Source organism: Ursus americanus, chromosome 13 (assembly GCF_024610735.1).
Source record: "Ursus americanus isolate L20-20 chromosome 13, mUrsAme1.1.p, whole genome shotgun sequence".
Lineage (NCBI taxonomy): Eukaryota > Metazoa > Chordata > Mammalia > Carnivora > Ursidae > Ursus > Ursus americanus.
In genome coordinates, this window is record NC_142139.1 from 14,858,766 (window position 1) to 14,882,712 (window position 23,947).

Below are 23,947 nucleotides of genomic sequence, written 5' to 3' on the forward strand. Positions count from 1 at the left end.
ATTACTCCTTGGATTGGGTAGGAACTCTTTTAGGAGTACTTTTCCGAGTTATCTGCACATAAAAAAAATATATACGTGGATGACCTACGTGTAAACCTATGTGACAGAGGTCGCTTGGCTTGTCTGCCCAACCCGCTACCTTCTTTGAGAGGGACTCTCAGGAGCAGGCTCTGACAGCCATGCTTGCTCACACTTCTTGACCTCACTTCTTTGGTTATAACTGATTGGACCAAGAGAAAACAGCAGATCCCAGCCAACAGACTCCCCTCTGTGCACAGCGGGAGCTAAGAATGAAGCATATGGGTAGGAAAAGGCAGGGCTGTGAACTGGAGAGAGTCTTGACAATTTTCTAGTTCTGAATAAACCCTTTCTAAGGCGTAACTGCTTTCCCACCCTTATATTCTAGGAACCACTCCATGTCCTTATAATGAAGTATCTCTCTTTTTTTTAATATGTATAATCTCTATTTGCTTGGTTTCCATTATTTGTTTTATAAAATCCCTAAATAACATCCTTGACCTTCATGTTTTTATTTATTCTTTCTTTCAGGTTGTGAAATGTCTGTACCTCATGCCCCACATATGATGTCACTGTATTTACAAGCTACTGGGTCTACAGTAAAATTCTTCATGGCCCAAATTGTTGTATATGCAAGACATTGAGTTTGCAATGGTTTCCCACAACCCTCTGAGAAGAGCTGCAGGATTCCTTTGAAAACTGCCTCAAATCCTTCAGATTAACTAGATTCCCAAGTAGCCCTGAAACTGGACTAGACCAAAATTTAAGTCCTTGAGGCAGCTTTCAGACCTAATCTGAACCAGATTTGCCTGCCACGAGCTCACAGTACTGTTACAACATCCCTCTGTGGCAAACATGTTACTGAGCCATTTCAAACCCCAGACAGGATCACCTCTTTGGTATGACTCGTTATGATCTCCAAGCCCACGATGATCTAGCTCCCCTGCTATGTTTCTGAGCTCATCTTCTATTCCCCTCTTGCCTGTTTTTTTCCTTCCAGGCACTCTTGCCCCATCACAGGGTACAGAACACGCTAAGCACGACGCCCACTGTGGGTTCTTGGTGTTTGCTATTACTTCCACATAACCTGCTCCCCCCCGCCATTCAGGTCCTGCCTCAAATGTCACTTAATCAAGAAAGCCTCTGCTGACTAACACATCTGAAACAGCTTTTTCATACCCATCACTACTGTCCCCTAATTCTGTTTTATTTTCTTCTTAGGATTTTCTATTACTTTGATTTCTTGTTTACTGTTCTCTCTGACACCATAGAGGCCCCATATATGTCCCCAAAAAGAAGGGCCTTTGTTTTTATTCACTGCTCTGTTCCTTGGCACAAAGTATGAACCCAATAAATATTTGTCATTAAATAAATATGATTCCATGATGAAATTTAACTCAAAACACCTAACATTAACACAAATCTAGCCATTAAATTAGATGCTTATTTTAAAAATATGCAAATAACCTCAAACTCATAAGACTGATAAAGTTGTTTCTTTTCTTTTCTTTCTTTCTTCCTTTTTTTTTTTTAATGTAAGCTCCATGCTGGGACGTGAACTCACAACCCTGAGATCAAGCCCTAAGCTGAGATCAAGAGTTGGATGCTTAACTGACCGAGCCACCCAGGTTCTTTTATACTTGAATTATGTGCATTCTTCAATGTTCAACAATAATTCATTGAGTATTCACTATTGCAGGGTACTCACTTTTCACAGAAACAATCAATGCTGTGTTAATTCTCACACTGTCTCAACTTTAATGGTGAACATGCTTTGAGGCCAACAGCTACCCTTTCCTTTTTCATTTGGACAAGTGAGTAAAAGTTTTGCTTCCAAGCAGGGACCCTGTTCCCTCTCTTGAGGGTGGGGTTCAGAACATAGTGAAAGAGGGAGGGTCTTGGGGGGGTGGTGGTCCATCAACTTGGGTGCAGTATGAGCCTCAGTGTGGTGACTTTGACCACTACAGGAAGAGCAGAAGTGACAGCAAAGAGGAAGAGAACCATGTGGTGGTGACCAGAGGCAAGGAGCTTCTGGTCATGTGTATGGAGCCGGTGGGTCTCAGTGTTGACCACTGTGGCAGGGACTGGGCTTGAGGAGCACTCAAGACCCCAGCTGGGACCTGAAAGAACACTGGAGGGCTGGGACTCAGTGAGGACTTGAGCTCATTTCTCATTGGCATTGTTACGGCCATTGTTGGCACTATAATGAGTATGCCTCAGAACGTACATGCAAAGCTTCTGAAAGAAGCATTAGATGCAATGGAAAGTAGAAAATAAGCCATAAGAGTTGAACCTAATGATGGGACGTAGGATAAGTCCCTTAACTTCTATGAACCTTGATAAGCATAAAGTTTTGTCACACCTTGGATAAAAAGCCATGTTGCCTATTTGGGTTTTACAACATTCTTAGCAAATCTCTTAGATTATTCTTTAATATGAGAATTTGCTTGACAAAATATTTTTATATTGTTTTTAATTAGTGAAATTTGTTATAGTTCATGAATTTCAACTGGCCTGAGATTTATTCTACAAAAGACAACGGTACTTACCAAGGTTTCTTTCTTTCTTATAAAGCTCAACATTCTGACAGTTGAGAGGCAGAATGAATTCAAGCTGATAAACTCTGCTTTTCTCTTTAGATCACTAAATAATTGCAGGCAGCATAGTTATAGTCTTAATATAACATTTTGACTCAAGGTCTGGAGTTGAGTTAAAAACAGTAAGAGTCTACCAAACTTTTACATACAAATAGAACAAATCCTATATGACTCGGCATTAGTTTTACTGGGTACATATTTTTCTCACCTTTGGATCTGTTTCCTGCTTCTACCCAGCTCATTAGGTGAAGTTTATGGCTCCAATAACCTATGCTTTGGGCCCTACTCCCTAATCAACCTTATTTTTCGGATTAGAAACTTGAGGCTTAAGAAAGAAATATCGGAGTGCCTGGGTGGTGTAGTAGGTTGAGCGTCTGACTCTTGGTTTCAGTTTGGGTCATGATCTCAGGGTCATGCTCAAAGGGTCTTGAGATCGAACCCCACTTCTGGCTCTGCACTCAGTGCAGATTCTGCTTGAGATTCTCCACCTCTCCCCCTCCCCCGCTCATGTGCGCTCTCTCTCTCCCAAATAAATAAATCTTAAAAAAAAAAAATACCTTTCTTAAGGTCTCTTGTCTCATAAGGGGCAGGATAAGGACGCACTCTGAAGCCTATGACGTTTTACTCTACGATTTAGCTGTTTGTGATTTTAGGAATTGTCCGTGCAGCAGGACCATAAGAGTGCTATGTTATCTCCAAATAATTGGGTTTAGGTTTTCCACCTTGCCAGGTGCGTCTGCTTCAGCTTCAAAGAAAACAGCCTACTGGTGTCTAAACTGCAATGTAGCTGACTTGCAAAGTCGGATGTTAGGAGAGCTTTAGGAGGCAAGCTATGAGGATCCGGTGTCTCACCTACGGCCTATTTTCTATGTGGCTCCTTATTTCCTAAGTTGTGGGTTCTTGACCAGGGTGCGTGGATGGGATGCAGGGGGCCCATGAATCATCCCAGATAAAATTGAATATGAAATAATAGAAGAGGTATATGCTTGTCATCTCTTTCTAAAGGAAGGGTCTCTAGTTTTTATCAAGTTCTTGACTTCCCCCAAAAAGCTGAAAATCACTGACCCAACTTAAGTTATCATGAGTGACCACTGTAAAATCAAATCTCAGCGTGGCTTTCTCTAAGAGGACACTTTCATTTCTTTTTTATCATGAAGCAATTACAGAAATTCATAAATGTCTCTTTGACTCAAACACTATGACTGAAATTTTTGTTTGACTTGGTCTCCCTACTAAATTGCAAGTGAACAGAGAATTACAGAGACAATATTGTTAAGCTCAGAGTTCTCTAAGGTGAGCATGACAGAATTCAATGAAGTCTAGTAAATCCTTGTTGGACTTTGGCTTATTCATAGTTTATTTTAAAAGTACATGAATATAAATCTCCTGCATTATTATCCCTCATTCCTACCTTGCACATATAAAAATAAACCAACATAGAAAGTAAATAGAAATGGTATTAATATGAATTAAATTTTACCAGTAGAATAGTAAGTTAATCCAATGTGACAAGGAAGCTTAAAAAAAAAAAAAAAAGAAGAGTTTCCCTAAATTATGTATGATGTGTGAGCTGATTGTCCCTGGACTACCACCAGGAAATAATGATTCACCCAGTGAGCAACCAGAGAAAATAGGGAAAGAAGTGAATGAGTTTCAGGTAATTTGGAGCCCTCAGACTTCGATTACTTTATTTGAGAGTCTCCAGTACAGAAGCCTTCAAAATCTTATTCAATAAAACAAAGCATACAGTGTGTCTTTGAATGCCATGGTTTAATAGGCTCATCCAAGGATTATTTAATTATTTAAATTTTACTATTTGATTAAAGCCTAGCCATTTTTCACTTGTAGAATCCTCTCTGGTATAAAAGATAATCCCGAAGGTTATGGGTTCCTGCCTTATAGGGCATTAACTAGTATCTAACCATCTTATTCTAACATTCCTTTATTAAATTGCCTATATCTACCCAGCTCCTCAAATACTCTTCGAATGTGTCTTCTTATCTTTTTGGGTATCATTAATCAATGAGTTGAATTAAAACCATGAACAGAGGTTCATTCTATATTGTACGATGGTCTTGTTTTTAACTTTTTATGCATTGACGTTAACATCACTGGATATCTATACTTTAAAAGCATCACATTTCTAGTTGCTGATAATGACTCATGGTGAGCATGCGACCCAAATCCACCAGACTTGGTTTTTATGGTTACATGTTATGGGTGCATCATCGCTATTGGCAAGTAGTGTAAATTCCTAAAGAACATAATTTTACTCAATAGACAAAACAAATAACTACAATCTTGGAAATAACCTGAAATTCATTTAATTCATCTCCTGCATTAGAACACAAAAAAAATGAGGCTCGGAGGGGTTAAAAGACAGATTACAAAGCCAGGGCAAGAATTAAGGACACTGATGTTCTTCCCTCCTCCACACAGTCGCCCACTTCAAATGTCCACATTTCCTCCCAGCCTGCTGCCAAGGTCACATTGTATGCTTTGATCTTACATCCTAAGCCCAGACCTTTTAGGGGAGATTTTGGAGAACAAAGCACATTTGCAAATATAAGACAAGGAAAAATCGATAGCGGGTTCTTCTGCAATGGAACTGCTTCCAGATGTTCAAAGCTCAGGCATTGTAATCTTTGGTGACCCGAAATGAGAAGTGTTGTCTAAAAGACTATGATCTTGGAGTAAATTTTTAGGTTTTACTTTTTGTTATTATGATTAGTACTCTGAGTATGTTTCTGGCCAATTTGGAGAGAAACAAATTACTCAATAAAGAACTTATTTTGTAATATGTGTTTTGTAATATGTAATATGCTATGTAATATATTACTTTATATTACATATATGCATTTTAGATGAATAAGTCGCAGTGTCTTCATTATTTTAGTAATTGGGAACTTCAACAGTTTTGGCTTAAGAAGGTAGTAGAAGAGAAAAGATTTGCTCTGAGCATTGGCCTCAGGCAAGAATGACTATTTCTAAAGTTTTACCCAAGGTTATGTGGTTTAATAATTTAAATAACTGTCTAAAAATGGTCTTGGTATGTCTGATACTAAAGCCCAGAGGATGGGATTATTTCTTAGAAACATGGACTCTGTTACAGCCCTCAATTTGCATTCCTGGCTGGATCCCTGTCCATCTCCTCTCTGCTTTTGGAATGTGCCAGTTTGCTGAACCGACGTGCCGCATACCCATGCCAAAGCTCCTGGGGCTGCACCTCACGCACGCGGGGGAGGGGGGGCAGCTGGAGCAGAGATACAGCGCAGCCGCGGTGCTGGTCAGGCCACAAAACGGCACCAGTGAGCAAAGCTATGTAGAAACCACATCCTCCTTCAGTTATCCTGCGGAGTGGACCCCTTCACTGGAGCTGTTGCGCACGGGTGAAGCACTCTCATTCACCATGGCAGAAGGACAGACCGAGATAGGATACAGCGTCGGGAGATGTTCTGATACATGCATACATTGGCCTCTTTGCTTGGCTTAATGTTAGCCACCCTACTGTTTTCACCTTAAATATGGGAGGGAAACTGAATCCTAGATTGCATGAGATCGTCCAACTCTGTATTTCCATAGTAACCTGTATTTCTCCCATTACAAAGTTTATCACACTTTATTGTAATTGTGTGTTTACTTACATGCATTCTCCATTAGATTTTAAACCTCTGGAGGCAGGGACAGGTTTAGCTTGCTTATCCGTCTATGTCCAGATCCTCGCCAGGATTATTAAATATTGGACAAGAGAACAACACTAAGTTAAGAACAACCAGAACTAAAGTCAACAAAGATAAAAGGTAGTCCTGAGGAAGGAGGAGCTTCTGTTACAAAGTCACGTGCAGGCTGTCCCTCTGTCCTTTTTAGATGCATTTTCCTCCATGATATCTATGTAATTTCTTCCCTCCTCATGTCAATACATCTGCCTCTGAGTCAAGGAGCTGACAAAGACTTAAGAGCTGTGAGTATTGCGACAGGGACACCCCTTTCTACTATAAAGCGTAGTTTCAGGCATCAGTAGGCAGGGTTCGGGAGGTATTTCTGAGTTGGGAAGTCCTTTCCAGTTCCCTGGAATTGAAGTCACAGTCAGATCAACGCTTGAGAAGAAACATAAAAAAGGATAAAACCTTATCGAAAGGCAAGTATGAAGCATGATTCTCTCCTAACAATCTCTCTGAGTTTTGATAATAAGAGGAAAATGACACCGTGCTAGATCTCATCATGAGCAGGCTGAGCCCGGAAGAGCGCTGCATGTAAGATGTGAGTTTCTCTACTCCAGGGAGCGAGGATCCTAGGAGAGGAAAGGAGAAAGAGGAAGAAGTCATGCAAACTTTGCTATTTGGCCTATCGTTTATTACAGAGTTACAAATAACACAAAATGCCCCCTCGGACAAGGCTACAGGAAGAACCTAGCTTCACAGCTTTGTGGATCAACTGGGGGGGGGTAGATTCCTTGTTATTTTTGTTGTTATTTTTGTTCTAATATGGGGTACTATCATCAGAGTGGTTTTTTGTTTATTGAAAGTTTCGCTCTCTTCAAGAAGCAAACTATAAAAAGTGAATCATCTTGACGATTGAGGTAACAGGAAACATAGTTCGTAACCAGCCTTATGAACACGGTAAGCCTTCCTTTTTAAGTCAAGAAAACCTTGGCATTTACTCGAACATTTGTATCACCTAGTCAGTGCTTTTGAACCATGGTTCTGGAGTGTAAATATTCTCGCACTGATTTATCAATGAACATCTAGAAGAGAACAAAATTAAACCAGCTGTACATGCGCAGAAAATTTGCATATTTTATCGCCCATGTTGAAGAGTGGCAGAATATTCCATTCCAAAATACGCCCCTTCGGCATTAGGATTGTTTTTGAGCTAAAGTCACCTGGAAAACAACAGATGTAAGGAAAGCATTCTGATCTCCTTTTCTTCCTGAAAACAGGAGATAAGACTCCGTTTGAAAGATCCCCTCCCTCTTCTAGGGAAAAAGAACATTCTTATTATCAAGGCCAAGAAGACTGAGAGAATTCTGCACGAACAGACCTTGTTAAGATAATTCTGATTTTCCTTTAGCCTCCCCATATATTTTACATTTCCACAAGCGCTTCTCTTTGCTCAACCCAGTAGAAAAGCTCTGAGGTTTTGCCATTTCTTTGGATCTCCATTTCCACACAAGGGCTCCCATCTCACAGAAGCATTTGTATATTCTTCTCTTGTAAGCTGTCTTTTGTCACAGAGCCCTAGCTGAGACCTAAAATGGGCAGAGGAAAGAATTTTCTTCCCCTATAATGTTCTTGGAAATAAGAATTTCAACAGGGACCTTAGATGACATATTTTACTGTTGAGTCCGTATCAAAAACGCAAAGGAGATAAGTTAGGCCTGGTAATTTCATCTGATGGAACCACATTCTTGTGTTGACTGTAGTTTTCCTTTAACTTCTAAAAGTGTGTCTCTCAAATCTCTACAACACCAACGTGTGACCAGGAAGACTGGAAGATTAAATTTTGAGTTGTATCTAATAATTATCATATTTCCCCTTGCATCTCAATGATGTTTCTTGACTATGTATTTAGGTAAGAGTTACCATCAAACAACAAAGCAATATCATCTTAAAACTATTCTCTTAAATCAATATTGTTAAAGCTGAATTTCACTAGGACGAATATTTGAAAGGACCTTCTATTTTAAAGGAACAGCTATTAGCAAAATGATTTCATCCAATTTTTTTTAAATTATAGCATAGGTGGTGAGGAAGAGATGCTTTTAATATCTCTATCCGAGGTGTTAAGTAATTTAGACACTGTAAACTCGAGAGCTTTATAAAAATTTTATAATAGGATAGTTTGCCTTTCTAACTGATCATTAAATAATACTTATGTAAGCTATATCAGCTTAAATGTGATTCCCCCCCCCCCCATCTGTTTAGGAGTTTCATTAAGATATGGCTGCCATTGTTGGTTTGAATTTATGAGCAGTCTGGGTTTGGAGCGGCACACAGCCTAGGGTGGTGCAGAGCCAGGAGAACCCTGCCAAGTGAGACAGCTTTCTCTTCGGAATCCGCACTGGTCCGTCTACGGATGTTGAGGAAATAATGGAATAAGTTATGAAGACATTCCTTGTGTGAGAAATTTGGGGGCGATTTCATAACAGCTTTACCAAAGGTTGCAAACTGACATATGACAATTTCATGTCTTCTCATATCTTCTGACGGCATGTTCCCAATTCTTTTGTCTAACTGATTAGGTACAAGCCTACTTTTTGTTAGGTCCCTTGCATGTTTTTCTTAAGGCGGTACCTACTATGCTGAATCAACTCGTGGTCAGCTATTATTATGTGTAGAGTAATCCTGTGGATTTAATGAGAACTGTGTCAGAAAATGTACAGAAATTTAAGTAGGTTCCTCTGCTGTGGAAATACTGCATTGTTTGAATGAAGCCTCTAGAGGGCACTCTGCATTCAGTTCAGGTAGAAAGTAGTTTCTGAGGTTGCTCGCATTTTCATTTTGAATTTTACGGAAGAGAGACAGGGAGAGAGGGAGGAGAGGTGCGTAGTGTACATGTGGAATAATTGTGGCTTATTTCTGCTTATTTTCTTCTTAAAGTCTTTTAATAAAAATAGTATTTAATTTTTAGTAAAGTTTTTTCTTTTTTCTTTTTTTCTTTTAAGTTTGCAGTCATTGTTTAACATGTATGTAATAGACTTATACCAAATAGATTTCCTCCTATAGTGGTAAGTTGGTTTATTAAAGATTTCGATAGTTCATATTCACATTTTTTTCTTTTTTCCAATGTTCATATGAATGTGAAATTGATGAGCCTAGAGCTTCTTTTTGTGCCAGAAATTAGGAAGTATTCAAAGGACTGGTTAAAAATTGGACAATTTTGCTACACCTGGGTGGATCAGTGGGTTAAGCGTCTGCCTGTGGATCAGGTCCTGATCCCAGGTCCTGGAATCGAGTCCACCATCGGGCTCCTTGCTCTTCAGGGAGCCTGCTTCTCCCTCTGCCTGCTGCTCCCCCTGCTTGTGCTCTCTCTCTCTTACAAATAAATAAATAACATCTTTTTAAAAAATGGGACAATTTTAGGGGCACCTAGGTGGCTCAGTTTGTTCAGCTGATTTTGGCTTAGGTTATGATCTCAGGTTGGAAGGATCCAGCCCTGCATCAGGCTCTGCACTCAGAGTGGAATCTGCTTGTCCCTCTCCCTGTTTCTCCCCCAGCGCGCACACATGCTCTCTCTCTCAAATAAATAAATAAATAAAATCTTAAAAAAAAACAAATGGGACAATTTTAGCATTAAAATAAATAATGATAAGAATGCAGTATAACTCATTAAATAAAATAGGAACTCATTAATTTATATTATACAAATTTTAAAATAAACATAAATGGGACAAGTGAAATCTTTATTTACATTGGAATGCATACTAATGAATGTAAAAGAAACTATGGTATTAGCAAATCAATATTTGGCAGCCATCAGAGATACAATCAAATAAGAAATATCAATGGATGCTAAAACTAGTGGTTAAAATTTTGATGAAGAATGGAATATTTACATAATTTCATGGGATCTCCCTCCCCAATACTTAGTGAATACTGGAGGAAATACTAAAGAATAACTTTACATTGGAGAATCTTGGTAGGCACCACCGTAGTCAAATGATCAAGGTTAAAATTACCTATAATGAGAAAAATCCAAACCGTGACCATCTGATGGGATGCATTAAAAACACATAGCTTTACATCTGTGGTGTTCTTGCCCAAAATGCATAATCTGAATCTAATTATAAGAGACATTATACAAAAGCCAATTAAGAGACGTTCTACCGAATATCAGGCCTATAAAGTGTCACATCATGAATGTCAAGCAAAAATCAGGGAGCTATCTAAGATTGAAAGAGGCTTAAAATTATGAAAAACAAATGCAATGTATGATCCTGGATTGCATCCTTTTTTTTTTTTCTATGACAGGTATGAACAGGACATTGGCAAACAATTGAATGGGTTTGAGGATTAGATAGTAGTATTGTACCAACATTCACTTTCTGATTTTGACGTGTAGAATTTTATTTCCCTTTGACATAGGATGATTTGAAGTTGAAGGCAATTAAGAGTAGACAAATATAGGAAGACTTCTCTGCTCTCCCCTGATCTCTCTGAAAGCAGAGCATGCATTTCCCTTTGTGAAGGTGGCATAAATTTCACCCCTCTCCTGTACCAGGATGGGAAGAGAGACTATTATCCTCAGAGATGGAAAGCCAGCACCGAGACGAATCTGTCTAAAATGGTCCTTATCACCCACTGGTTCCCCCACGGATTTCCTACTCATTTGCCTACAATTTATCTTCCCTTGATGCTCACACCCTCTTTACTTTGTTAAGAAGTATCTATAGGTTCCCAAATCTAACTGCTTCTTTAAATTTCACTTGTGTCTGTGAACTCCTGTGCAAATAAAAATATAAATAAATGTATATTACTTTTCTCCTGTTAAGCAGCCTTTGTCAGGTAAATTAGCAGGCCCCTGATACCGAACCTCAGAGGACAGAGGAAAAGGTTTTCCTCCTGGATAGGTGATTATCTTGTGGTTACATGGAAGAATGTCCTTGGTTGTAGGAAATGCACACTAAATCATCCGGGGGTAATTATTTCTTAATGGCACAGGAGTAAAAAGATCTTTGTACACTTAGAAATTTTGGGTAAGTTTGAAATTATTTTGAAGTAAAAAAGGGCTTTAATATTAAACCTACAAAATAAAATCTGATTTGACACATAAATTATCTTATGCTCAGTGTTGGAATCATTTTATAAAAATGAAATTAGCATTTCATTATGTAGTGGACACTAAGACACAGGCCAATAAATCTTCTTTGATATTTGTGAAATTACAAATCAAAACAAAGCAAAGATGATTAAGTGTCTTGTTTTACTTTTGTAAAAGAATGCAGAGGATGCACATTTGGATGAAGCATACTGCTTCGATGGTCTGTTCTAGCCATTCCGGAAAAATAAAGGAGCTATTTTCACCATAGTATTTAAAACCCAGTTAGGAAAAAAGAACACACAAAAAAACAAACAAAACCCCAAACTTTGAATGTCTTCACTTTGCACTGTAATAGCTGGCATTTCACCTCCCTGTGGACTTACAATAAATATATAGGCTCTTTGAGCTTCTCATGTTATGAAGCCTACTTTTGGAAAGGTGGGTTCGTGCTAAAATCCACGCACAATAGAAAAAACAAAAGTCTCAGAGAGACATTTTTTTCTCATTTAATTCCACAAATATTTCTGCAAAACTTCTTTGTGTAAGGCCCACTAACCTTCAAAATCAACCAAGACTGTCCTCATCTTTTTGGATGAGTTTCAAAAAGAAAGGAATGTGCATAAAGGGGGATTTTTTTTCCTTTCATTAATTACTTTTTTTTCTTTTCTTTTTTTCTTTTTCTTACACAAAGGTATGGCCTTTGACATCAGAGAACATCACAGGGGTTTAAAGTGGATTTTTATCACGGTATTATTTTTAGATGCAAAAGCTCTAAAACTATATGGACCTTGTCTATTCATTTCTGAGTATAGAGGATGGATTATTTACTTGTAGGTGAAATAGAAAAAAACCACTGGCTTCTCCGTGTTTTTACAAAACATCAAACCATTGAATTCAGAGTGAATTTTCAAGGGTCATGATTATGTGAGAAGCAAGCAAAGCAAAATAATTTTATTATTTGGTATAAAATTGTTTTTTGTTCTTAATACATCTTTACAAGATTGTCATTAGAGCAACTCTAGTATTTATATGAATGCAACTATACACACACACACACACACACACACACACACACACACAAAGACTAGAATAAGAGTTACTAAAACTGGGTAGGTCAGAATACACGGCAAGCTAGCGAGCCTCACATATAACTGGTATTTCAGAGATCCAGCGGAGAAAGGAATATCTTCAAAGGCCAGGTAGCATTCCGTAGTAAAAACAGGGACCAACAGTTGGGGGGAGGTGACATTGTTTTGATGAATGATGACAGGATGGATGGGAAACAGCATTCTACTAAAGGCAGGACATTGGCACTCACTCAGGGACACTTGCTGAAATACGACAAACAGAAAGTCTGCCTGGCCAGGCTAGTCGTAGGGATAGCAGTGTTTGTTGAGCCCCGCACTGTACGTGCTTTCTCTCATTCAATCCATACAAGTCCCTTTTGAGGTCGGAGCGGCCTCCCCTATCTTACAGGTGAGGAAACTGAGGTTCACAGAGATGAAATCATTTGCCCAAGGGGAGCTCTTAACTCTTGCATTCCACTGAGCCAGGATTGTGTGTACACTGCCAAAGGGAAAGATTAGAATAGATCCTAGTGACACTGGTAGAGGCAGATCTTTTTAAAAATTGTTTCTTTCTTTCTTTTTTTTTTTTCTATAGCAAGTATCATTTGAAAGAAAAAGACAAGAAGAAAAGAAAGGGCCATACGTAAGATGAGGTCCTGAAGAACTGAAAAATCAGGAACTGGTACAGGAAGTAATCGTGTGGGGTTGACTGTGTCATGGAGATCAGAACACAATTAGATTCAGAATTCCAGTGAGATTTGGAAAACCAAGAAATTGGTCAGACTATTTTTAGAAAAATGAAATCATAAATATCCAGGGAAAAGGATTTAGTTTTGTAGATGAAAAAAAAATTAACTGCTTAAAAATATACATTCATGCTAAATATAAGTATGAATATCTAGCAAAGCCAAGGCTCAAATATGCTGGATAAATCAACAGGAATAACAAGTATTTTAATCTTTTGTGATAAATGTTTTTATAATAACTATTATAAGAATACAACTTTAATGCAGAAAATTTAGAATAAATTTTAGAATAAATATTTTCTTAATATATACATATGTATTTTTGTAAATTGGGGTTAGGGGTACATACACTTCTGTATTTTACTTTTCTTTTTTTTTTTTAAAGATTTTATTTATTTATTTAACAGAGAGACAGCCAGCGAGAGAGGGAACACAGGCAGGGGGAGTGGGAGAGGAAGAAGCAGGCTCACAGCAGAGGAGCCTGATGTGGGGCTTGATCCCAGGACCCTGGGATCACGCCCAGAGCCGAACGCAGACGCTTAACGACTGAGCCACCCAGGCACCCCTATTTTACTTTTTCTGATTAATGTATCCTCAGAGTATTAAGGCCTTTCCTTTAGTAAAGACATCCATGGGTAGGATAGGAATTCAATTTAAAACATTCAAGAATAAACATGAGCCAACTTGGCTCGAATTATGAGGTTTAGTAAACGTTAGTAAGATTTAAGTACCCTGAAGACAGGCAAGAACCAGCTAGAAGGCAGTGAGATAATCAGCGCAATGTCTGGAAGTGTTCAGTCGCTGCATTGTACGTTTGCAAGTAATGTAACACTGTATGTTAACTAAATGGAATTAAAATAAAAACTTAAACAAAAGAACAAGCAGATGGCTGTTCAGAGTTAAGAAACTTGATTTTCGACACTCCTGTTAAAGCCTTTCTTAACACCTAAGTCCAAGCTCAAGCACACTTAGGATCTATTCTAAGTCTAGTGACACAGCCGCACATACAAAAAAAATTGGGATTCACCCAAACATTCTGAATGAATTTGAGAGCAAATTTAGGAATCTTCTTCAAAATACATTCACTATCATGAAAGACACATGAGAATTGCTAATAATAGTTTAATTAATAAGAGCCATATAAGAAACGCAAAGGCTTTACCTGTGAGCAGTAGAATTTCATGATACAGATCCACTAGTATGAACGTAAATTTCAGCTGTGGGAAGAAACCTTTCCGTAAGGAGAAATCTTGCTTTGCTGAATAAACACACATGGGAAAACTTCACTAAGATTGTAGGTAGGCCAAAGCAATTTTAAAAATTGAGTAGCAATACAAGTATTTTGTTGTGTTTTTAAAAATAGGTTCTCGAAAAGAACGGGGGGATATAGATAATAGACATATTTCTGGGTCAGTATAAATATTTGGTTTCTCTTAAGGATCTAGGCTAGGAAAGATTTGGGTGTTTTTTTTTTTAATTACAGGAAAGAGAAAATAGGCAATGACAATGACATTTTTAAAGCCTTTTCAAACCAAATGCTATAGCAAAAGCAATAAACTGTGGGAAAGATACATAAGCTTCTGGGTAGCTGTGAAAAGTCGTACATGACTTTGGAAAGAACTGCATTCAGAGGAAAAAAAACCCAAAACACATTGCTTGCTTATGAAATCATCCTCACAGCTTTAAAGAGGTAAAAAAGTAAAATAAAAAGAAAATGACTAGATCTTATCATTTATCCATTCAGCAAATAATTACTGAACACCTACTATGTGCCAGATGCTCTTCTTGACGGCTAGCACATTTTATCAATGAACAAAAAAGAAAAAGAAAACCCCTGCTCTTGTGGAGATTATATTCCAGAATTTCTTAGAAACAACAATAATTTCCTGGGCTTCCAAAAAAACTTATAGTGAATTTGCTGTCAGGTTCATTAATAAACATGGCTCAGAAGATCTAGTGAGGGCCAGAAACATGGAGGGAGATTAATCGCTTTTTAAACTTTAGTATATCTGTTTGAAAACCATAAATAGGCTCAAGGAGAATGTTAACAACATCATGAAATGTGTTATGAGAACAACCCCTCCTCTCAAAAGCGACTACTGTCTGCGCTATGACCCCAGAGTTTATGTCATCACATACACACATAGCTCTGAAGTATTTAAATTTTTTAAATAAAAATGAAGAATTAGGGAGGTTCCTAAGAAAGGTAATATCTTTAACCTGTCAAACTTCTAAAAAATTCTTTTGGAAAGGACACAGATCCTCTAGGACGGCTAGAGACACAAAGTTGTAGGAAACTTGAGAGGTGGTTTGGTGAAACTCTCCAACAGAATAAAAAACCCTGAGAGCACCAGGATGCGCCACAGCAGCCCCAAGAGAAAGCATTGGGCAAGGATGAGAGAGAGGAGATAGATATTTCCAGCCAAAAACAAAACAGAGAAAATCTAGAGAGCCTGCGGAGGACGGGAGGATGGGGAAGCTGGGAAGCGCTTGTGTGGACCAGGAGGCAGCACCACCTCCGGGAACAGCCAGTGCAAGGGTTTGGAAGAGGTTAGTAAAATACCCGCGATGGCTATTGATGGCAGTTTTCACTTAAACAAAAAAGAAGGCGGGCATGAAAGCTGTAAGAAAAGAATATTGCTCCCTGTGCTGGCCAGGGCACACACGAACTCCACCTGTCCTGGCCAGGAGCGAGGCGTCAATGGATTAGAAAAGTGGCAACCGGCGAGCATCGATTAAACCCTTCAACCCACGACAAGTGGAGAGATGTGAGATTAAACTTATAACTGAACTGATTTTTATCTCCCCAATTCTCCCACACTCAGCTGGCACGGGTGGTGTGTGCCAGGCTGCGACGCCTAGAGAAGAACGTTTTAGGTAAGAGAAAACAGATCCTGTAAACCCAAGTTCACAACGTCCAGGGGTGGGGCATCCCTTTGGTAGCCTCAATAGGAAAGGAAGCTAAGGCATCTTGATCCTTCTGAGGCGACATGGGGCAGAGAGCTTGTCGGGGTCACCGGCAGAGTGCAGTGGTTCTGGCAGGTGTGTAAGAGCCCCTGAGTGAGGGGGCAGGGAGGGCCGGGATCTCCCCGTTCTCCACTTGCCACTCAAAGAGCTCTGCGCTGGGCTGCCTATTCCCAGAAGGAGGAGCACCTGTTTCTCAATTACACGAAGGCCCTCCATGGGCTGGTGGTGCCCAGGCAACCGTGTCCCCTCTCAGAAACCACAGTCAGAGGCAGAGCCCTTACCTGGCAACACTGGGGTGGCATTTGGCATCTCTTCTGTGTGTGTGTAGAGGCGATGCGACCACTTTGAATCAGCTCCTTTACTGCCCCCATATGGATATGGACGTGCGAAGGGGACGTCCTCGTGCCTGTTCTCACCCAACTAGGTCACACCAATCACACCTGACGGTGCTAAGCACTGGTGATGGGTGACTAGGACAACTGCGGGAGAACTGTTACAAAGATGACACTATGAAAATTACAAATTCCCTTTGCATAACCTTAAATTAAGAATAGGACACTTTACAGTCCAAGATTTCTCAAAAACGTTATAGTAGGGCCCTCAGCAGTCTTTATTTAGACCCAATTTCTCAAAACTGTACCTAGTTAGAACTTGTCAGGCTGAGGGGATTTTCCACGCTTCTGAGCAACGTTTTTCATCTTTACACACAGTTTTGACAGTTGGCAGCTGCAGGGCCACTGGCAGTCTCTGGATGCATAAAGAGATCCCTGAGCACACACGCCGTGACCAGCAGGCTTCCAGCTCCCATGGTGCTTTTGGTAACCACCAACGAACCGCTGATTAGAAAACTTCCTTTGCCTATGACAGAACAATCTAATTGAAAAAAGAACTCTGGCTGACACTCAAGGCGTGATTGATTTAATGACCAGGGAATTACTGCCAGCAAACAGGCACGCTGGCTATCCTTTCTTAAACAGATGTGTGTGTGTGTGTGCGCGTGTGTGTTTTGTTTTGTTTTGTTTTTATTCCCTCAGAACTTTTTGTTTCTTTTCATCCATCGGATTTCTGGAACTCCAGTCTCGTTGGCCATTCCAAGTCCTCTGCTCAGACTCAAAAGAAAAAGCAGAACTGTACTGGAAAATCACGTATCTTAGGTAGAACTAACCCGGAGGAGATTGTCACAAACTGAAACTGTTCTTTGGATCTGCTGGGTGAGAGTGAAAGTAAAGGTCATTTTTTGGTAAGAGACTCTGAATGTTAGTAAAAATGGAACTGTGTATTGGGGAAGAGAGTAGGAGTTGAAGGTCAAGGGGAAAATTTGGTGGCTGCAGTAACTATGGTTAATTTATGAATGGACTCGAAGCTACGTCAGTGGATGCTTCTGATGAACCTGAATGAGTAGGGGGCAAGAGAGGAAGTTTTGGGGTGTGAGGAAAGTCCAGAAAAGGTGCTAATCAAATGTTCCACAAAAGAGAGCCACTGGGTAGCCATAGCAATGCTTTATTTAGTGCTTGGAAAGGACCACAGGAGGACTCACAATAGAAACCATGCAAGATGGCGTGTGGTCACTGGCCTTCTTCTGACAGAGCAGCAAGCTCCTGAGTAGAACATCTGCTTATTCGGCATCGTTTTATGTCTCATGTGTTTAAAATTAATTTCTAAGCATTATTTTGCATGCTTCAGAAAATAAAACCCAAAACGAAAAACAACACGCTTTCTAAGAGGAAAACATAGTAATGGTTCCTTGCTCTGATTTTTCCCTTAGGCAAATTTAGGGCTAGAATATTTGTAAGTTTTCGGGATAAGTCTCTCATTGCCTCAGACAATACATCTTTCTCCCTGCTGCTCTTCCAGGCCTGTGTGGTCATGGAAAGAGCCCTGGACCGGAATCGGAAGGTCTGGATTCTGGAGGTATCTCTGCCCCTACCTACCTGTGATTTGGGCAAGCACTTAGCTTATTCTTTGCCTAATAATTAATGCATCTACTCATTTATTCAATGGACCAAATGCCAAGAAACTTCTATGTGCATGAGGATCTCATTTTCCTCATATGTAAGTTAAAGGAAATACCCTAGATCAACTCAATGTTGAAGTCACATGGTTGATTTAAAAATGTCACTTTTTTCTTTTTGAGATTTGAGATAAAAATCGAGGTTCTCTGATATGATACATAAACTTATTATATATTTATCAAAGTATTGGGCTATGTATTTTCAAATAATAAACCGTTTTTTTTCTTTATTGGATATTTTTACGCTATAAAAGTATATCCATTTTAATAAGCAGACATTAGAGAAGACAAAAAGAAAAAGTTAATAATATTTGTATTCTTCCCTGAGTTGTACCTTGCTGTTATAATCAGTGTTAACACAAGTATTCCGTATTTTTTCCCTATGCTCATAACAAACATGTAAGTATATATGATATTTATACTTATTTCCTTCCTTTCTTTTTTAAAATAAAAAATATAGCCATATTATACATTACTCTGCTAATTATTTGGTTATTTTGAATTACTTTGAACATTTTTTCAGGTTCATACATATAGCATTAACCAATTATTTTTAATGGCCAAATATTATTTGGAAATTTTGAATCGACCAAATTTATTTAATCATTTCCCTATAATTGAGTAGCAAGTTGTTTCTAATTATTTTTTCTTTTTAATTTCACTAGAGTCAATCTGTAATAGAAATATTTGTCTAGGGGGACCTGGGTTAAGCATCTGTCTTGGGCTCAAGTCATGATACCCGGGGTCCTGGGATGGAGCCCAGGGGCTTCCTGTTCAGTGGGGAGCCTGCTTCTCTCTTTCCCTCTGCCCCTCCTCCTGTATATACTCCTTCTTGAATAAATAAATAAAATCTTTAAAAAAAGAGAAATATTTGTCTAGATATATTCTTACATACTGATACTTTATTTACATAGATTTACCAAGGTTAGATTGTTGGGGCAAAGGGTATGAACGTCCAAACTTTTTTTTTTAAGATTTTATTTATTTATTTGAGAGAGAGAGAGAGCACAACCAGTGGAGGGGAGAGGGGGTCAGAGAGAGAGGGGAAAGCAGACTCCCCACTGAGCAGGGAGCCTGACGCGGGACTTGATCCCAGGACCCCGAGATCATGACCTAAGCTGAAGGCAGACTCTTAATCCCTGAATGTTCAAACTTTTAGTAATGCTTCTAGGTTACTTTCAAATTTGGTTATAGCAATTTTCATTTCTATCATCTATGTGTAAGACTTCTTATTTTCCTACAACTAAAGTCAGGTCTACATGTATTAATATCTTTGCCAAAATGGATATCCCGTGTTATTTTAATTTGTATTTTCCTAATTACCAATGATGTTGATCATATTTCAATATGGTTATTATTTATTTGCTTGTTCTATTCTATAATTGCAGTTCTGGTTCTTGACTGTCTTTCCCTTATTGGGTGCCTTTTTCCTTTCCCATCTGCAGTAGTTCCTTGTTTAGTGAGCATTTTCACAGGTATAGGGGTTATAGAAAAAACACAAAGCAAGATAAAGGATTAGGATTAGGACTATGGGTATTGCACCAGGGAGGTAAGAACTGCACTGTTATATAGGTGATCAAAGCCAGGGCTCATTGAGAAGGCAACATTTGAGCAAGCCTTGGCAGGTGTAGGAGGGAGCCATGTAACTTACCGGGGAAACAGTATTCCCTGTCATGGTAGCCAGTACCAACATTCTAAGGCTAGAGCTTGCCTGGTATGTCCAAAAAACAGCAAGGAGGAAGTATGACTGGAGTAGAGGGAGCTGGAAGGGGGGCTGTAGCTCATAATACTAGATATAAAAGGGAGTCAGCTCAAGGAGGGCTTGCGGGTATTAAAAAAATCTTGGCTTTTTTGTGGTGAGCATAACAATGTACGGAGTTGTCGAATCTGTATGTTGTACACCTGAAACTAATGTAGCATTGTGTGTCAGGTCTACTTCCATTAAAGAAAAGAATCTTGACTTTTATTCTGAGGAGATGGAAGTTTTGAGTAAAGGGGTGATACGATGTGATATACTTTGGAAAGATCACTTGGTTGCTGGGTTTAGGGAGGTAAGGGAAAAGGCACAAACTTATTATTTAGAAAATAATCCAGTGATCCAGGTAGAGACGTTCATGGTTTGGACAGTGGTTTGGACAGTGTGGTAGTGGGGATGTGGAGAGAAAATGTTGGATTTTGGGTGTAAATTGAATTTAACCAGTAGGATGGGAAAGGGGGAGGGGGAGAGAGAAAGAGAACAAGCCAAAAAAAAAAATGGAGTCACCCTTTATTGAGACAGAGAAGACTGAGGGAGGAGCAAATTTGGGATACAGAAGGAGTTTTTTTGAGCCTCTTATTTCAGATGTCTTCTAGACATCTCTACAAAGACATCTCTGTAGATACGCTGAGTAAGCAGATGAATAAGACTTGACCAAATTTAATCCTCACCTTAACACAATAAGGAAACTGTGGTTACTGCCTTATTTGCAGGTAAGTTAAATGTAATCATGATCGACTGGTTTCTTAAAGATAATCTACAAATTATTCGTTATTGTCAGAGGCATTTTATCATAGACACATTACTTAGTGTTTTGATCTTTTAAATGCAAATTTATTTCAAGGTGTTGAAACATTAGGCATGGACCTATTCTAGGTTTTTTCTTGTACTAAGCCCCTGAGGGTAGAACTATCTAATTTTGTATTTATGGGGTTGCCTCTTGACATTTGACTCACAATAGAAATAGATTTAAGTATTGACTCCAAAGGGCAAAGAGCTAAGAACAAAACAAGGTGGTCAGGTAGAGGAAAATCTTGTTGGAAAAGAACAGTCATGGAGGGTCATATTAGTGAGAATATCTTGTGTATGTGGTCTGTTTTGTTTTTTCCCCTTTTTAGCATTGTTAACTACTGGCAATTGAAAAAATGACCCTGAATGTTCAGAGAATTATTCAAAAGTACAAAGAAAAACAAGCACGAGATGAGTAAAAAACAATGGTCAATGATGTATTTTAATGTAGAATATAAAGAAGACCTTAAATTCTGACAATTATAAAGCAGGAACTTCTAAAATCACAAAGAGCAATTAACATGTCTTAGAAAAATCAGAAAATTTAATTAAGGTTAAATCTATTCAAGTTTGGTAGAAACCAGGATACACCAATACATGATTTATGATAGTTAGATGTCCATGACTTAAGCAACTAATTCTATGTAGGTGCTGTATTTCTTTAAATCTTCCTCTCTACACTAAGTCAGGTGATTTTTAAGTGTTTTATTTAACTGCTCCAACACTGATTTAAGATATTAGTCAATGAAGACAACGACAACAACAAACATGCAGATTTTGGGCATAGTTGACCACAGACAGGAGCAGAGCAATTTAGACCAGGAGGCCCAAAACTGGGCGTGGTATAATAAAAAATGCACTTGGTCTTGGGGCGCCTGGGTTGCTCAGTCTGTTAAGCCTCTGCCTTTGGCTCAGGTCATAATCCCAGAGTCCTGGGATTGAACCCCACACTGGGCTCCCTGCTCAGCGGGAAGTCTGCTTCTCCTCTCCCTCTGCCCCTCCCTCTGCTTGTGCTCTCTCTCTCTCAAATAAATAAATAAAATCTTGATTTATTTATATATACTTGGTCTCTGTCGCTTGTTCTTAGCGTACCTCCTAACACCTTTGGAATTTCCTGAGTGATGAGTGTCTTGTTAATCGCAGAGAGCTCCTTCTGACCACACCTAAATTTATGCTAATGAGGTGACTCAGAGCAGGGCTCCTGAAGAGCTTCAGTTGGTGCGCCAGAGAGGGCAAGGAAGCTCAGCACCACCTCCCCTACCACCCCATACCATCCCTATCTGTCTCTTCCTTTGGGCTGTTCCTGAGTTGTATGCTTTATCATAAACTGGTAAATGTAAGTAAAATGTTGGCTTGAGTTCTGTGAGCCATTCTAACAAATTATTGAACCTGAAGAGGAAATTATGGAGCCCCAAATTTATAGCTAGTCAGTCAGAAGCATAGGTGGCCCCTGGGGCTTGTGACTGGCGTTCAAAATGGAGTCAGTCTTCCATTAACTTGTGGCATATGTGCTTGGTCTAGGGAGCTAGTGTCACACTTGAATTGTCGAATACCCAGTTGGTGTGGGAGAATTTGGTGTGCAAAAGCCATTCACTCGTTGGCTGTGAAAGAAAGATGTCACAATGCATATAAGTGATGTTTATATTAACCCAAATATTTTTATAGATAGAAAGATTAGTGAACCCACAGGAAATAACAAGTCTCCAGATTAGCCTTGTAAATTCAGATCAATAAAATTATGGCAAATCTCAAACATATTTATTTGTACTTCCGAGATTCCATAAAACAACTGCAGAAGAATCAAGATACTCTATTCTTTGATCCCAAATGGGGTGAGATAAATATCAGTTACATCATTTTGTTATGTGATTTTTATTTGCTCACTCAACAAATACTTATTAAAGTTTACTACTGGCCAACAACTTAGATGTTTCTTATAATATATCTGTTATTGTAAGAAATAAGCCCGTGACACATTTTCTGGTAATACATGTAACGATACCTAATCTTATATTACTGCTTCTAAGAAAATTACTGAAATTTGAGAATATTTTTAAGTAAACTATTTTCCAGACCATAGCCTAATTTGGTTGCTAATTGGTTGTTTTAAATATATCTGCATAGTGATTGAATGCTTACTATGTGTCAGAAGCTCTATATGTATTATCTTATTTAATCCTCACAGCTACGATGATCCCATTGGGAAGATGAGAAAATGAAGATTTTAGAGAGATTAAGTAATTTACTTAAAAAGTGTGATTTGAACTCAGGCAGTCTGACTCAAGAAACCACATTCTTAACCACAATACAGTTTTTAAGTAGTGTCATTGAAATAATGGATGTCCTTTACTTGTCAGTAAATAAGAACTTCTGCTCTCAGCTTTGCACAAAAGGATAGGTGTGAGTGACCCCGGGCCACTGATGAAAAGAGGTTTCACCATCTTCTAATAAATTATACCACATAATAATTAAACAAAGATTACCACTATATAGAGATGAAATAATTCCTTGTATTCTAGAACATTTCTAATAGTCTTGAATTGAACTAATCATATGGGGGATACTAAAAGGTCTTGTGGCTCTCTAAGGAATACAAGTTGCCTGGACTTCTGGATGCCTATTAGATATTAGCCCCCGCTAATCCAAATTGCTCCACACATGCTCCCAAATCCTTACAGATCAGCAAGAACAGCACATAAAATCCCTTACAGGCATCTGCAGCATAAATGTCTCAGGCTGCGTGGGCTTCCATAACTAAATACTGCAGACTGGGTTGCATAAACAGGAGAAATGTATTTTCTCACTGTTCTGGAGGCTGGAAGCCCAACATCTCTCAACAGTGGCAACCTTGGGAAGGCATGACTGAGGAGGGGAGGATGAGACTTGGAAGGAAGGAGTGTTCTGTGGAATTTGGTGGTGAAAGGATATAAGCAAGCAAACTGTGGAACTGAACCCTATGGAAATAAAATCAGAATTTATGCCAACTTTGAATACATCAACTACCAAAGAAAAAGCATTTATCTTTGTCAACTGAGGAGAGTTCTCTTGAACTAAGAAACCTAGTAAGACACACTCATCATATCTACATATAAACACCTCCTATTCCCAGTCCAGGAAAATGGTTACAGAATGATGGGTAGCATCCATTAAAAACTGAAAGAACAAAATAGAAAATGAGAATCAAAAGATTTTAGCTGATGAAAATATTCTTTAAAAAAACAAACAGGAAACAGAGG